Genomic DNA, 14,261 nt, shown 5'->3' with positions numbered 1-14,261 from the left:
GTAACAGCTAGGACTTGCGCATATGACATCTGATCCAAATTGAACCTTTGGCAGTATCTCAGGTTTTTATTTGAATGCTTTATACTGAACAAGAATTTCAGAAATGATCAAATGATGAGTTTGGGAGTGGAGGAAGAGTGCCATAAATAAAATGGAAAAATTTGTGGCAGGAGTTCTAATCAGAAACTTGATATTGGAATTAAAATTGTAGTCAGTGATGGAATAGTTCACCCAGTTCCACATAATAAATGTTTTCCTGCACATTTGTAGTTTAGTGTAACTTATGATAGTAAGTACATTAATAAAGCTTGCCATTTAATAAATGCTGTCATGGGACAAATGATCTTGTAAAGAAAATCATTATTTTATATTTCATGTAAATGCAGCATTTTATGTCTCCTGAATATAAAGTGTAACAGAGAAAAGATATGTATATATGAAAGTGTTAGTCACTTAGTTGTATCTGACTCGTCGCAACCCCATGGACTGTAGCCCACCAGGCTCCTCTGTCCCTGGGATTTCCCAGGCAAGAATACTAGAGTGGGTAGCTATTCCCTTCCCTATATGTCTGTGTATATATACAGATGCGTATATATATATATATATATATACTGAATACCCACTATGTCAATCTTCTACGTATTTTGCATATGCTATTTCATTCACTTATTTTGTTAAAACTAACAAGAAAGTGGTTAATCAGGCACATAGAATAATGTATTTACATTTTTGAAATAGTATATTTCACAGTAAATTTGGTTCACAGCATAATCTTTCCACAATTTGGAGATGCTTTTGCATTCAAGATCCTGAATAAGTGCCAGTCAAACAGTCCACTGGAAACTATCATAACATTGTTAATTGGCCATATTCCAACATAAAATAAAAGTTTAGTAGAAAATAATTTTAAAAATTAATAAAAGGAAACATAGCATTCCATTATTAAATGCCAAGTTGTTGGTTGAATCTCAGTGATGAAATCTCAGAAGGTTTATCTGTGTTGAGTCAGAACAAACCCATTTCCCTATGTGATTGACTATAACCAATTTCATTGCTGTAGCCTCAAGATGCCTGGCTAAGGAAGCCTTTGTGCCTTGTTCTCTGTTCATTGTTTAGAGATGGACACATTTAATCAGGCATATGCAATTGTTTAAGTCACCCACTTTGTGTTATGAGGTTAATATCTGCATAATTGATGTTTCCTAAGCACAATGTTGGTTATGAGGATTTCTACTTTCATATAAATAGTGGCATAAAAATAGAAAACAAAAGGAGAACTTTGTTATCAAATATACTGGGATCCTACCAAACTCACTTGAGCTTCCAAGGTGGCCCAGTGGTACAGAATCCGCTGCCAATCGATGCAGGAATGCTGGTTCTATCCCTGGGTCAGATAGATGCCCTGGAGAAGGAAATGGTAACCCACTTCAGTATTCTTGCTTAGAAAAATTCCACAGAGAGAGGAGCCTGATGGGCTACCGTCTGTGGGGTCACAGACTCTGACATGACTGAACACACACACACGCACCAATCTCAAAGTGTTCTACACATGCTGTGCTGTGCTTAGTCACTCAGTCATGTCCGACACTTTCTGACGCCATGGACTGTGGCCTGCCAGGCTCCTCAGTCCATGAGATTCTCCAGGCAAGAATAGTGGAGTGGGTTGCTATGCTGTCCTCCAGGGGGATCTTCCCAATACAGGGATCGAACCCAGGTCTCCTGCATTGCAGGCAGTTTCTTTACCATCTGAACCACTGGGGAAGGCCAAGAATACTGGAGTGGGTAGCCTATCCCTTCTCTGGGGATCTTCCCGACCCAGTAATCGAACCAGAGTCTCCTGCATTGCAGGAGGATTCTTTACCAGCTGAGCTACCAGGGAAGCCATTCTACCCATATGTAAACATAAATGGAGTAGTGTTAATATTTATCTGGCGATTCTCCCTCTCCATACATCTTCCCATAATTACAGGGAAACAATGTAATTTCTCTTGCCCAGCCTATCTTTATTAAACCTCTCCTTGAAAATTACTTCCTATATCACTTCACTCCACATCAGTATTTTCTCAATGAAGATGTAAATTGTGGAATATGACATCATAGGAATTAAAATTCTGCCTTCCCTGATATGGTTCCCATTAGTGGTCAACTGGAAGGTTTCCCTAAAGTCATCAGCTTGGCATGAAACCGTCTTTCTTTCTGAACCTCCTCTCTATATTTTCTTCCACCTCTCCTCTTACTTGATATATAATCGGGGAACATTAAATTTGAAAGGACCTCAGTTACATTTTCTGAAAGAAGTTTATGTTTAATTCTATAAAGCATAACTGTTATCATGCTGACCCTAGTATTTATTCAGGAGAAACACCCGCTTTCCAAGGTCTATCTGTCTTTCTCCACTTCCTTTCCCTTGCCCCTCTCTTTAGATGTGGGCCATTTTTAAAGTCTTTACTGAATTTGTTACAATATTGCTTCTGTTTTATGTTCTGGGATTTTTTGGCCGTGAGACATGTGAGATCTCAGCTTCCCAACCAGGGATGGAATCCTCACTCCCTCCATTAGAAGACAATGGGCTGCCAGGGAAGTCCCTTATCTTTCTTTTTCTCGCTAATTCTCTGCACCACCTCCATTTCTCTCCCTCTTTCCCTGCTCTCCCGCCCACCCCACACACATACAGGCACAGACACACAGAGAAATCTTCACTTTCCTTTTTGAAGTTTTACATTCACATTCTGTATCACACAAGGTTGGCAGTTGAACCATAATCTTTTCATCTTTCTGAAGCCGCTTATACCATTATCCTTGCAGTGAAGTTTGCTGCCATTAATTTCTTTCTCAATTGACTTCCTTGGCAAATGTTGTTGCCAACCTATTAGAAAAACTCTTTTACATGTGACATCCCTAGTAAATTGGAGAAGGTTCACTGGGCTGGACTTCTACAGGGAATTGGGTGATAATCCTTCCCAATGTGAGCATCTGTTTGCTTCTCTTCTTTGCTGTGTGAAAGATTGTTGCTCTGTGAAAGTATAAAAAATTCAGACTTACCTGTTTCTCATTTTGCCTCATAAGAAAATATGTGTCTGTATGAATAAATAACTTAAAGCAAGAGGAGTTTTACTTTATTTTTTAAATGTAGTGCTAGTTATAATATTTAAATATCCAACTTACAGGTATTTAAATTTATAAGTACATTGATTCTTTTGTTTTATAAACATAATTTTGACTTGAGTCTTTAGTGTTTCCAAAGGATCTTGGTGTTGGATAGAGCTGGTACATCTGTGTAAGCCATTGTGATTGGTAGCAGCTTAGTAGAATGCCTCACAGCTGTGAGCACAGATATTTATTTTTCATTTTCTTCCTAATGTAATACCTTCAGGTACACAGTTCCAGTGATGTTGTATTTTCAGAAGTATAGTATAGTGCAGTGATAAGCTTTACAGGAAAAAAGCAGTATGTTCATTTTGTTACTCCAAATACATTGTAAATGTTTTTGAAATAAAGCCAAGTCTATTGTAAATTTTGGGCTTCCCTTGTGGCTCAGCTGGCAAAGAATCCACCTGCAATGTAGGAGACTTGGGTTCGATCCCTGGGTTGGGAAGATCTTCTGGAGAAGGGAAAGGCTACCCACTCCATTATTCTTGCCTAGAGAATTCCAGGCAAGAGTTGAATACGACTGAGCGACTTTCACTTCCACTTTCATTGTAAGGTTTTGTCTTCTATTGTGCCTAGTATGCAGTGTTAGGCATATGATAGAAGTTTAATAAACAAGATTTAAATTTTTGGCATTGTATAAGTTTTTGACAGAGATGTGGTTAAGTATCAGTAATATTGAGTTGTGAACTCATCTTTAAGGAAAACATGAGGAAATTAGCATTGTGTGAATTAAATCATTATAATTACAATGCAATCATAGTACCCATCCCTTATATTCAGTTCAGTTAAGTTCAGTTGCTCAGTTGTGTCTGACTCTTTGCGACCCCATGAATTGCAGCACGCCAGGCCTCCCTATCCATCACCAACTCCCAGAGTTCACTCAGACTCACATTCATCGAGTCAGTGATGCCATCCAGCCATCTCATCCTCTGTCATCCCCTTCTCCTCCTGCCCCCAACCCCTCCCAGCATCAGAGTCTTTTCCAATGAGTCAACTCTTCGTGTGAGGTGGCCAAAGTACTGGAGTTTCAGCTTTAGCATCATTCCTTCCAAAGAAATCCCAGGGCTGATCTTCAGAATGGACTGGTTGGATCTCCTTGCAGGCCAAGGGACTCTCAAGAGTCTTCTCCAACACCACAGTTGAACTTATAAAAGTCTTAAATCAAAAAACCTACATGGTCAGTTCAGTTCAGTCGTTCAGTCAGGTTGGACTCTTTGTGACCCTCTGGACTGCAACACACCAGGCTTCCCTGTCCATCCCCAACACCCGGAACCTACTCAAATTCATGTCCATTGAGTTGCTGATGCCATCCAACCATCTCACTCTCTGTCATCCCCTTCTCCTCCTGCCTTCAGTCTTTCCCAGCATCAGTGTCTTTTCCAATGAGTCAGTTCTTCACATCAGGTGGCCAAAGTATTGGAGTTTCAGCTTCATCATCAGTCCTTCCAATGAACACTCAGGACTGATTTCCTTTAGGATGGATTGGTCTGATCTCCTTGCAGTCCAAGGGACTCTCAAGAGTCTTCTCCAACACAGTTCAAAAGCATCAATTCTTTGGTGCTCAGCTTTCTTTATAGTCCAACTCTCATATCCATACACGACTACTGGAAAAACCATAACTTTGGTTAGATGGACATTTGTTGGCAAAGGAAATACCCATATGGTATTTCCCTCCAAAAGAATACTTTGGATTGCTCATTTATTCATCACTGTTACCCCAACTGCTATTAACTGTCATCGGTTAAAAGTTTGTGTTGAGGACTTCCCTGGTGGTCTGGTGGTTGGGAATCTCCCTGCCAATGCAGGCAACATGGGTTCAATCCCTGGTCTGTGAGAATTCCACCTGTTGGGAGGCAGTTAAGCCCATGTACCACAACTACTGAAGCCCATGCTCACCTCAACTTGAGAAAGTCTGCATCAGGAACAAAAACCGAATGCAGCCAAAAATAAATAATACGTTTAAAATATGATATAATTTGTAGAAGTTTGAGTTAAAATACTATGAGGAATAACTTTCCTTACCTTTATATATGACCTACAACTTCAGCCAATATGTAGAAACACAGGTGATATTTTTGCTTCCTCTTCCACATCATCCTTCTTCTGTGACCAGTACCAACTGGAACTGACAAAGATTTCTGTATTCTTCTAATAGAAATCCCTCTGAGTTTTTGCCATAACTTTGCTTTTAGGAGATGAGGCCTTTTCTACAGCCTAGTGTTAGTCATATCTGTGGTAGTGTTCAATCCAGGGGCATAAACCAATGCAAAGCCTTAAAGAACTCTTCTATGGTGCTCCTGGAGCCACATTGGTGTCAGCTCCTTCTGCCAAATAAATATGTGGGAGACCTCCATGTGCACTTGCGTCACTGATCTGAGAAGCTAAAACAAGGTTAACACGGCACCAGTGGAAGGAACACGAGGGTAAATGGGGTAGGACAAAACTAGAGACAGAACACAAAGTCTCTTGTTCTCTCCTCTTCTGGTGCTGTGGGTTCCAGCAGGTTCCATATTGTTTCTATCAGTGATTCAAAAAGGTGTATAAGTAACCTTCTTGAACACCTCTTATGTAATCTGTCATCACTAATTACTCCTAATTAATGAGCTTGTTCTTTCCTAAGCTCATTCTTGGTGTTCAGAGTGCTGATTTCTAGTTTTCTTTTTCCTCTGAACATGGTGCCTTCCAATTTATTTCTATGAATGTAACCATATCTTATCTCTGTGTCAGAAAATCATCCTCAACTCATTCATTCAGAATCTAATTCTCCAGTAAAATGTGTCTCTTTTCCCTAGGCATTCTAGATCAGTTCCTCTTACTTCTAAATATACTAAAATCACCAAACAAACAAGAGGATGTTTGAGACAAGGTTGTAGAGGTTTCTGGAGAGAGCAGGTTCCCCCTCCTTTTTGTCAAAAAATATTGAGATGAAAGAGAGAGAAATGATATATGCTTGAAAAAATCTTTCAGAAACTGAGAATCAGAATTGAAACTAAGAATCTGAATTCAAGGGCTATGTTACAAATGATAAATACTCATGGTAATTTCTGTAAGAAAATGAATGTAGAGAAAAGTAAGGAATCAAAAGAAAAAAGTTTGATGAAAATAGTATATTGCCAACCTTCTATCTATATTTAAATGTGTTTCTTCTTGAATGCTCTTCATTTGTTTGGTTTCCCACTCCTCCTAAATAGGAATACTGTGCAGTTCATTTTTCTAACAATAAAAATGTTGTTTTCTCTCATAAAGCAAATTAAAACCAAACGAATCTGGTCATTTTGCACCTTTACTAACAAATAAAAATAGTAGGGATGTGATTTATCTACAATGTAGAGCTACAAAATCAGAACTATTTTTTGTAACACTAATGTATATGTGATTTAAATTATGAATGTTTCTCTTGTTTTGTATCATCTCATTTAACTGTTACTTAGAAAACTGAGACTTTTGTTGCTTTTTTTCAGACCCACTGTTGTGAAAAGCATGGTAGCATTTAGGAAAATACAAATTTATACACATGGAAATCAAGGGATGGAAGTCAGTTTAAGGAGATTCCTACATGCTGTGCCAGAATGTAGAGCCTTTACCCTGTAGGTGAAGAAGACTATTGAAAGGTTTAATCAAAACTGAATGGAATAAGATTTGCATTTTTGATAGAGCCTTTGGCTGTAGGAAAGGCTTTCTCAAAGGTATACCAGATAGGGAAGCAGTTAAACTGCGAGGAGGTTATTGTAATGATCCAATTAAGAGATATAATGCAAACCTTGGGAAAAGGGACCAAAGGAGGAGAGGTGGTGTTCAAAATAGCTAAAATGACAAGACTAGCTACATGTGGGAAATTAACGACAGAGGAGTCCAAGGTCTTTTCCAAGTAACTGATACCTTTACCTGAAATGTTGCTACTATTATGATACCAAGTGGGCTGGTGGTATCCATTCTCTCCTCCAGATCAGCATACCCCTTTCTCCACCCACAGTGCCAGGGAGCTCCCCTATAAAGGCTGCTTCTTCAGGTCCCCTTGCCCTTTGGCCTATAGTGAGTTTGACTGATAGGAAGCATCAGAGTCCTTATTCCCCCAGTGTCCACCTTGGCTTGACCCTGATAGACAGTAGATTCAGTCTCTCTTCCAATCTTGTAGTCAGCCTTTCTATTAAGGCCAAGTTCTGGCCAAGTTCCAGAAACAGCTTCTTGGTCCCTGTAGGATAATAGCTTCTCACTGCTGCTTCTCCCTGGGTACTTTAACAACCCTATTTAGTATCGTTATTTCTGCTCCACACCTTAATTAACAGACTTTTGATTAAACTCTATGAAGTTTCTCCTGCCTGCACTGCTGGGACCTCTACTGCTGTAGTGCATGATGAGGTTAGTGGAGGGCCTCCTGAGTTTGACTTGCCTAAAAAAGCAGGTGCTTAGTTAGATATGAGTCTCATCTAGGGGAAAGGGCAAACCTGAAGTTGTGAATCGGAATGTTTCAGCAGAGGGCAAAGGAGAGAAGGGCAATGGGCCAGGGTGGGACCTTTGAGGAGCACTGACATTTAATAAGGAACCTTGGAAGGTGAAGAAGGAATAGCCAGAGAGGTATAAGAATCAAGGAACTCAAGCTCTGGTTTTGAGTGGGAGTGATTTGTCAACAGCGTCAAAACAACCTCCTGTAAACTAAGGTCTGGAAATCTTTGGATTGGGAAATAGTCTGTTGGTCTCTTAGAGCTTGGGAAGGGTGGCATGCTTCTGGGAATTGAAGAGTTAAGAACTGGCCTCTTGTTTGTTAGGATAAGCATCTACGTCCCTGTCTATATTTATACTTTGCAAATAAGATGTAGAGAAAAAAATGTATGGACACCAAAGGGAATGGTAGGATTAATTGGGAGATTGGGATTGACATATATACACAATGGATACTATGTCTAAAATATATAGCTAGTGAGATCCTACTGTATAGCATGGGGAGCTCCACTCTGTGCTCCATGTGACGTAAGTGGGAAGGAAATTCACAAAAGAGGGGATATATATAAACACAGAGCTGATTCACATTGCTGTACAGCAGAAAGTAATGCACTCCAATAAAAATTAGTAAAATAAGTAAATAAATAAATTACCACTTTAATAAGAAAAAAAAAAAAGATAGATATTGTTGGGCCAGAGAGACCTGATTTCAATCTCAACTCTCTAGGCTGTTCCTCTTACTAGCAGCAGGATGTAGGGGGAATTATTTGTCTTCTCTGGGGTTCCTATGGTGATTGGCTATATTTATCTCGGAGGATTACTGTCAGGAATAATTGGGATAATGACCATAAAATATCTTAAACAGTGCCTAGAATACAGAAAGCACTTAGTAAATGTTGTGTCTAAAAACAGAAATAGAAAGAAACAGGATAATAAAAATAACCAATGGAAAATCAAAGATGAACAATTAAGACTGTATCTAAAAGCAGCATCTTCCCAAATGTACCCCATGGAACACTAGAGACTTGAAATATTAACAGGTGTTGTTTTGGGAACGCATGTAAGAATTAAAGATTTTAAAATTATAAAAAAAATAATAAATAAAAAAAATAAAATTAAATTAAAAAAATAAAAATAAACACTTTGTGCAGACTTGAATTTGGGAAGTAATCTATTTATTAATAACTTTGTTTTAAACTAATATCAATTAATTTATTATTTTTTGTACCAGGATTTCTTAAAAAGTTTACTATGCTAATATTCATTGTGTTTTCAGAAGGAAGACATAGTGTGTAACATTTTCCAAGTTTAACTGCAGAATTCTGTTTTTAAAAATGATTCATGTGTATGTGTATGTATGTTAGTTGCTCAATTATGTTCAACTTTTTGTGACCCCATTGATTATAGCCCACAAGGCTTCTCTGTCCATGGGGATTCTCCAGGCAAGAATACTGGACTTGGTATCCACTCCCTTCTTTAAGGTATCTTCCCAACCCAGGGATTGAAGCTGGGTCTCCTGCATTACAGGTGGATTCATTACCATCTGAGCCACCAGGGAAGCCACAAAATGACTCACTGGAATAGTGAATACACCATAAAATATGGAAAACATATGCATTTTTTTCTTCCAAGAGAGCTGAACATCAGTCCTTGGAAAGAAAGCAGGGAATAGTTGCTCTCCTTCATGAAAATTCTTCAGATGCTGCAATTTAGACTATGATAAATCTTACTTCTATGTTTTCCCTATCATTAGGATTATTTTCTTTATTAAAAAAGAAAGACATAAAGAAAAAAGTGTCTAGTGTACAAGTGTATTATTTCTTAAGGTGTATTCACTATAAAATGCTTCATGGAAATAGTGAAAACACCTTAAGAAACAATATGCTTGTACACTAAGACACTTTTTTCTTTGTTTCTCTTTTTTTATGAGGAAACTAACCCTAATGATAGGGAAAACATAACAGTAAGATCGATCATAATCTAAATCTCAGAATCTGAAGAATTTGCATGAAGGAGAGCAACTATTCCCTGCTTTCTTTCCAAGGACTGATGTTCAGCTCTCTTGGAAGAAAAAATGCGCGCGTTTTCCTTATTTTATGGGGTATGCTAACTCTGGGTTTGGTAACTGTACGTACAAAAATTTCTTTGGTCTTTATTAAAAAGATGGAAAATTAATTTTAACATTATTTTTCAAATATCATTGTCTTAATGTATGACTTGACTTAGAACAAATTTGTTCAGTATATTTCATTGAATGTAAAACTATACTTTTCAAAGGTCATGTAATTCAATGCTTGAAGTGAAAGTGAAAGTGAAATAGAAGTCTCTCAGTCGAGTCCGACTCTTTGCAACCCCGTGGACTGTAGCCTACCAGGCTTCTCCGTCCATGGGATTCTCCAGGCAAGAGTACTGGAGTGGATTGCCATTTCCTTCTCCAGGGATCTTCCCAACCCAGGGATCAAACCCAGGTCTCCCACATCGGAGGCAGACGCGTTAACCTCTGAGCCACCAGGGAAGCAAGCTACTACTTATCTAATATGACTGCCAATTGGTCATTAATGGAAGAATTGCTGTCAGCTGAGAGGTAACTGTTCCACTTTGGAGCGGTCATTTCGTTGTTTGGTTTGGTGTTGAGGTAAGCTGGCTCTGGCTGTATCTTTCACATATTATTTCTATCCCTGTCTTATTTTAGTATGGGACTATGTTGTGACTGTTCCTGCTTTCTTGAATGTTCGGAACAATTGCTTGCCAACAGACTTGTCAGGCTATAAAGATAGTATGTGAGAAGCTTGTCATTGCTCTGTCTTGTCCTCAGCCCTCTATCATACCACTTTAAGCTGTTTACAGCAGCCCAGAATTCCTGCCTATTGCCATTCTTCTCTTTCATGGCCATAATAGCCATTCGGGCAAAAGACAGTTTTCTTTCTTCTCAAGTTCTATGATGAACCATCAAGAGCGCCCATCTCTGCTCAAAGAAAATTCCTCAACATGTTTTTCCCAAGCAGCCAATCTAAAATCACCCCATCACTCCAAAATACTACCACTTTTATGCAGGTTTAGTTTCTTAAGAAAATGTATTACTCCCTCCATGACATTATACCAACTCTTTATTATGACTTAACTCCTCTCCTGGAATGCATGGAGGTTCCATGAAGGCGACATCTTTATTTTTTTTGCTGACTGCTGTATCTCCGGCTGTTGGAAGGGTGCCTAGTCCAGGGTAGATGCTCAGTAAAATATTTGTTGAATATATGAATGAACATTGAATGAATACACGGAGTGAGAAAGGTCAAACAGGAGTTATGGGACAGGCTTGAGACAGAGGAAGAGCAGGTTGCAAGCAGGTGCAAGTTCCGGGCACAGAGCCAACGCGCAGTGACATGAACCAGGAGGAAGAGTCCATCAGGCGCGCAGGGCTGAGCAAGGCTCCCGGAGAGAGTGGAGTCAGAACGGGGAGATAATCTTGAAATGCTGTTTTATCGGTCTTGTGGAGGAAGCAGAGGTTTTATTACCACAGTGACAATGAAGTCTTTTGGACATTAAGATAAGCTTCTTCATACATTCCCCCCCTTGCTATCGTATTGTCAGAATAAAGTACTGACAAATGGTGTATGTTCAAGCAACGGATGTGTTCCCCTCTTTGGCAAATTCTCATCTGTAGCAAAGTAAAAAGTCAGCCTTTCTGATCACTTATTCTCTATTTTATTCACTGACTATGCATACAGTTTACTTTAATTTCCAAACAAAGTGGTTTTGGGGTTTTTCAAATCCAAAAATGTGTTCTTGGTTCTACAATTTGAGAATATCAAAAAATGAAAATAATTTTTAAAATAAAACTTTTCCTTTATTTTTCTCTCACCATGCATATTAATGTGCTCAGGATGTAGACCACTAAAAAACATTTTCAGAAACTCGCATGACTGATTGAAACTCAGATGATTATTATTTTCCTTCAGTAATTGAAAGCTATGATTCCCTTATGCCTTAAAATAATATATATATATATATATTTAAAAATACATGTTAGTATCTCCCAGAAAATTTTTAATGGATTTTAGATAATGAATGTCTTCTCTTGTATAAGATTCCAATAGGTCATTTTATATAGAAACAATGGTAATTTTCATATTCAATTGAATACTAGATAATAAATATTTCATTATCCAAACATGGACAGACCATTAAGTAGTCTGATTGAATTAGTGTTGTAGTCATTAAAATGTTAGTATATTTACACCAGTGACTGAAATATAAAACTATATGCATAAAACACATGCTGTTTTTACTTATGCTGTTCTGCTAGAGAATTGAAAGGTATTACATTGTCTTGTAATATACTACATTTTGTCCACAGTCTACTCCTGTATTGGTAAAGAGTGGGATATTTAGTTACTTGCAATTCCTTTTCTCTATGACTAATTTTCTTTTTGTTTGCTGATAATTCAATATCTTCTCAAGAGTCAAAAACAGAGGAAAATTGTGATCAGATAACTTGTACACTCATATAAATGGCTTAAAAAGGATTTTTCCCTTCCATGGATTTATGATAAGGAGAAATGCATGTGGAGAGTATGAAAATAATATTAATAATTCTATGATTAATAGATTTTTTAAGATTTGTGCTTTTTGTAAATTGAAATCTGTAGTTATTTATTTATTTGCTTATTTGTTTTAGCTATCCCTGTTGGCATGTGGTATCTTAGTTCCCTGACCAGGGATAGAACCTGCACCCCCTGCAGTGGAAGTGTGGAGTCTTAACCACTGGACCTCCAGAGAAGTCCAGATAAATTTTTATTTTTTAAGTTTAACAGTTTTCTTTCTTTCTTTCTTTTTTAGTATCAAAGCAAAATTTCTAGAAATCTCTAAGAACACAATTATATGAGTCTCTTTCTGTCTCTGCGTGGTTCCTCAGAATTTGGCTAATTGTCATACATCATGCTTTCCTATTGAAGTCAACTTGGTGGTCGAGAAAATATAGTCTAGTAATATTGCTTTGGGATGTCTGTTTACTTTGATGTTGTGCTGAAAACTAAAGTGTAATCCTAAAAATGGAGTGTCTTCACAAACGCCACAAAGTAGTAAGCATCATTTTTACAATAAGTGTTGACAGCATTACCATAAGAAATCCCTTATTACTTGGATGTACTAAAAACGCCTAGATTTTATCTAGGAAGAAAAATTGACTTCTAATTTTCTGAATGTTAAGTGGATTAATAAGGTGAATAATAAAAAGCCAAGGGAATTGTATAATGTCTGTAATGTATTATTAAACAGTAAGTCATGTGGTTCTCCCTTAAAGGGTTTTAGAAAAAGCTGGCTTATTATAGAGTTATTTACATATAAATATAGAGATTAGATGTAGCCAAGTTAATTTTGCATCATCATGGGGACTTTCTTCCAGTTTCCCCGAACTAAATTATACTTTTTAATTAGTCCTTCAGAAATAACTATAGGCCTCACTCAAGATGGATAACTACTTGGAATTTATGATATGAAGATTCTGGTATTATCAAAACTGTTCAAACATGATTGCAAGGACTTAGATTTAAGTTCAGTTCAATCGCTCAGTCGTGTCTGACTCTTTGCAACCCCATGAATCGCAGCACGCCAGGCCTCTGTGTCCATCACCAACTCCCGGAGTTCACTCAAATTTACGTCCATTGAGTTGGTGATGCCATCCAGCTATCTCATCCTCTGTCATCCCCTTCTCCTCCTGCCCCCAATCCCTCCCAGCATCAGAGTCTTTTCCAATGAGTCAGCTCTTCGCATGAGGTGGCCAAAGTACTGGAGTTTCCGCTTTAGCATCATTCCTTCCAAAGAACACCCAGGGCTGATCTCCTTCAGAATGGACTGGTTGGATCTCCTTGCTGTCCAAGGGACTCTCAAGAGTCTTCTCCAACACCACAGTTCAAAAGCATCAGTTCTTCAGTGCTCAGCCTTCTTCATAGTCCAACTCTCACATCCATACATGACTACTGGAAAAACCATAGCCTTGACTAGACAGAACTGTGGACTTAATCCTGAAAATTTAGCTTATCAGTTGTTCAGTTGCTAGGTTGTGCCCAGCTCTTTGCGACCCCATGGACTACAGCATGCCAGGCTTCCCTGTCCTTCACTATCTCATGGAGCTTGCTCAGACTTATGTGCATTGAGCTGGTGATGCCATCCAACCATCTCATCCTCTGTCACCCCTTTCTCCTCCTGCCCCTCAGTCTTTCCTAGCATCAAGGTCTTTTCCAATGAGTTGGCTCTTCTTATCAGGTGGCCAAAGTATTAGAGCTTCAGCTTCAATATCAGTCTTTGCAATGAATATTCAGGGTTGAGTTACATAACAGTTTTACCTAATTAAAAAGAAGTCCCTTATCAATTGCTTCTTTTTAATTAGGTAAAACTTAAATCTGCAAAAATAAGCCCCCTACCTTTAGATGTGTTCCAGCTTCCTTCCTCGAATTTATTTTTTTGTCTATTTGCACTTGGCAAAAGAAAACTGTATTTCTAATTCTTTTCTGCATCTGATTGCTGCCACATCTTTTTATTTATTTTTTGAAGGCTAGTTGGAAATCTAATAAGACTCTTTCATTGAAATTCTTGTTGCTATGTTGAGGGCTTCAATTAGCCTTTTTTAAAAACCGTGTGATTTCTTGTGGTTCTGAAGTAGGGAGTTCTTAATT

At 38.2% G+C, this 14,261-nt stretch overlaps 1 protein-coding gene across 1 annotated transcript in view; it reads left to right on the top strand.

Annotated features, from left to right (window-relative positions):
• The window catches only part of PTPRO (protein tyrosine phosphatase, receptor type O), a 270,106-nt gene that overhangs the window by 1,710 nt on the left and 254,135 nt on the right, over positions 1-14,261 (top strand). The window lies entirely within an intron of this gene.

Source organism: Capra hircus, chromosome 5 (genome assembly GCF_001704415.2).
Source record: "Capra hircus breed San Clemente chromosome 5, ASM170441v1, whole genome shotgun sequence".
NCBI classification, from domain to species: Eukaryota; Metazoa; Chordata; class Mammalia; order Artiodactyla; family Bovidae; genus Capra; species Capra hircus.
Note: the sequence above shows the minus strand (reverse complement) of the source record. Positions and strands in the feature narration are given on the sequence as shown.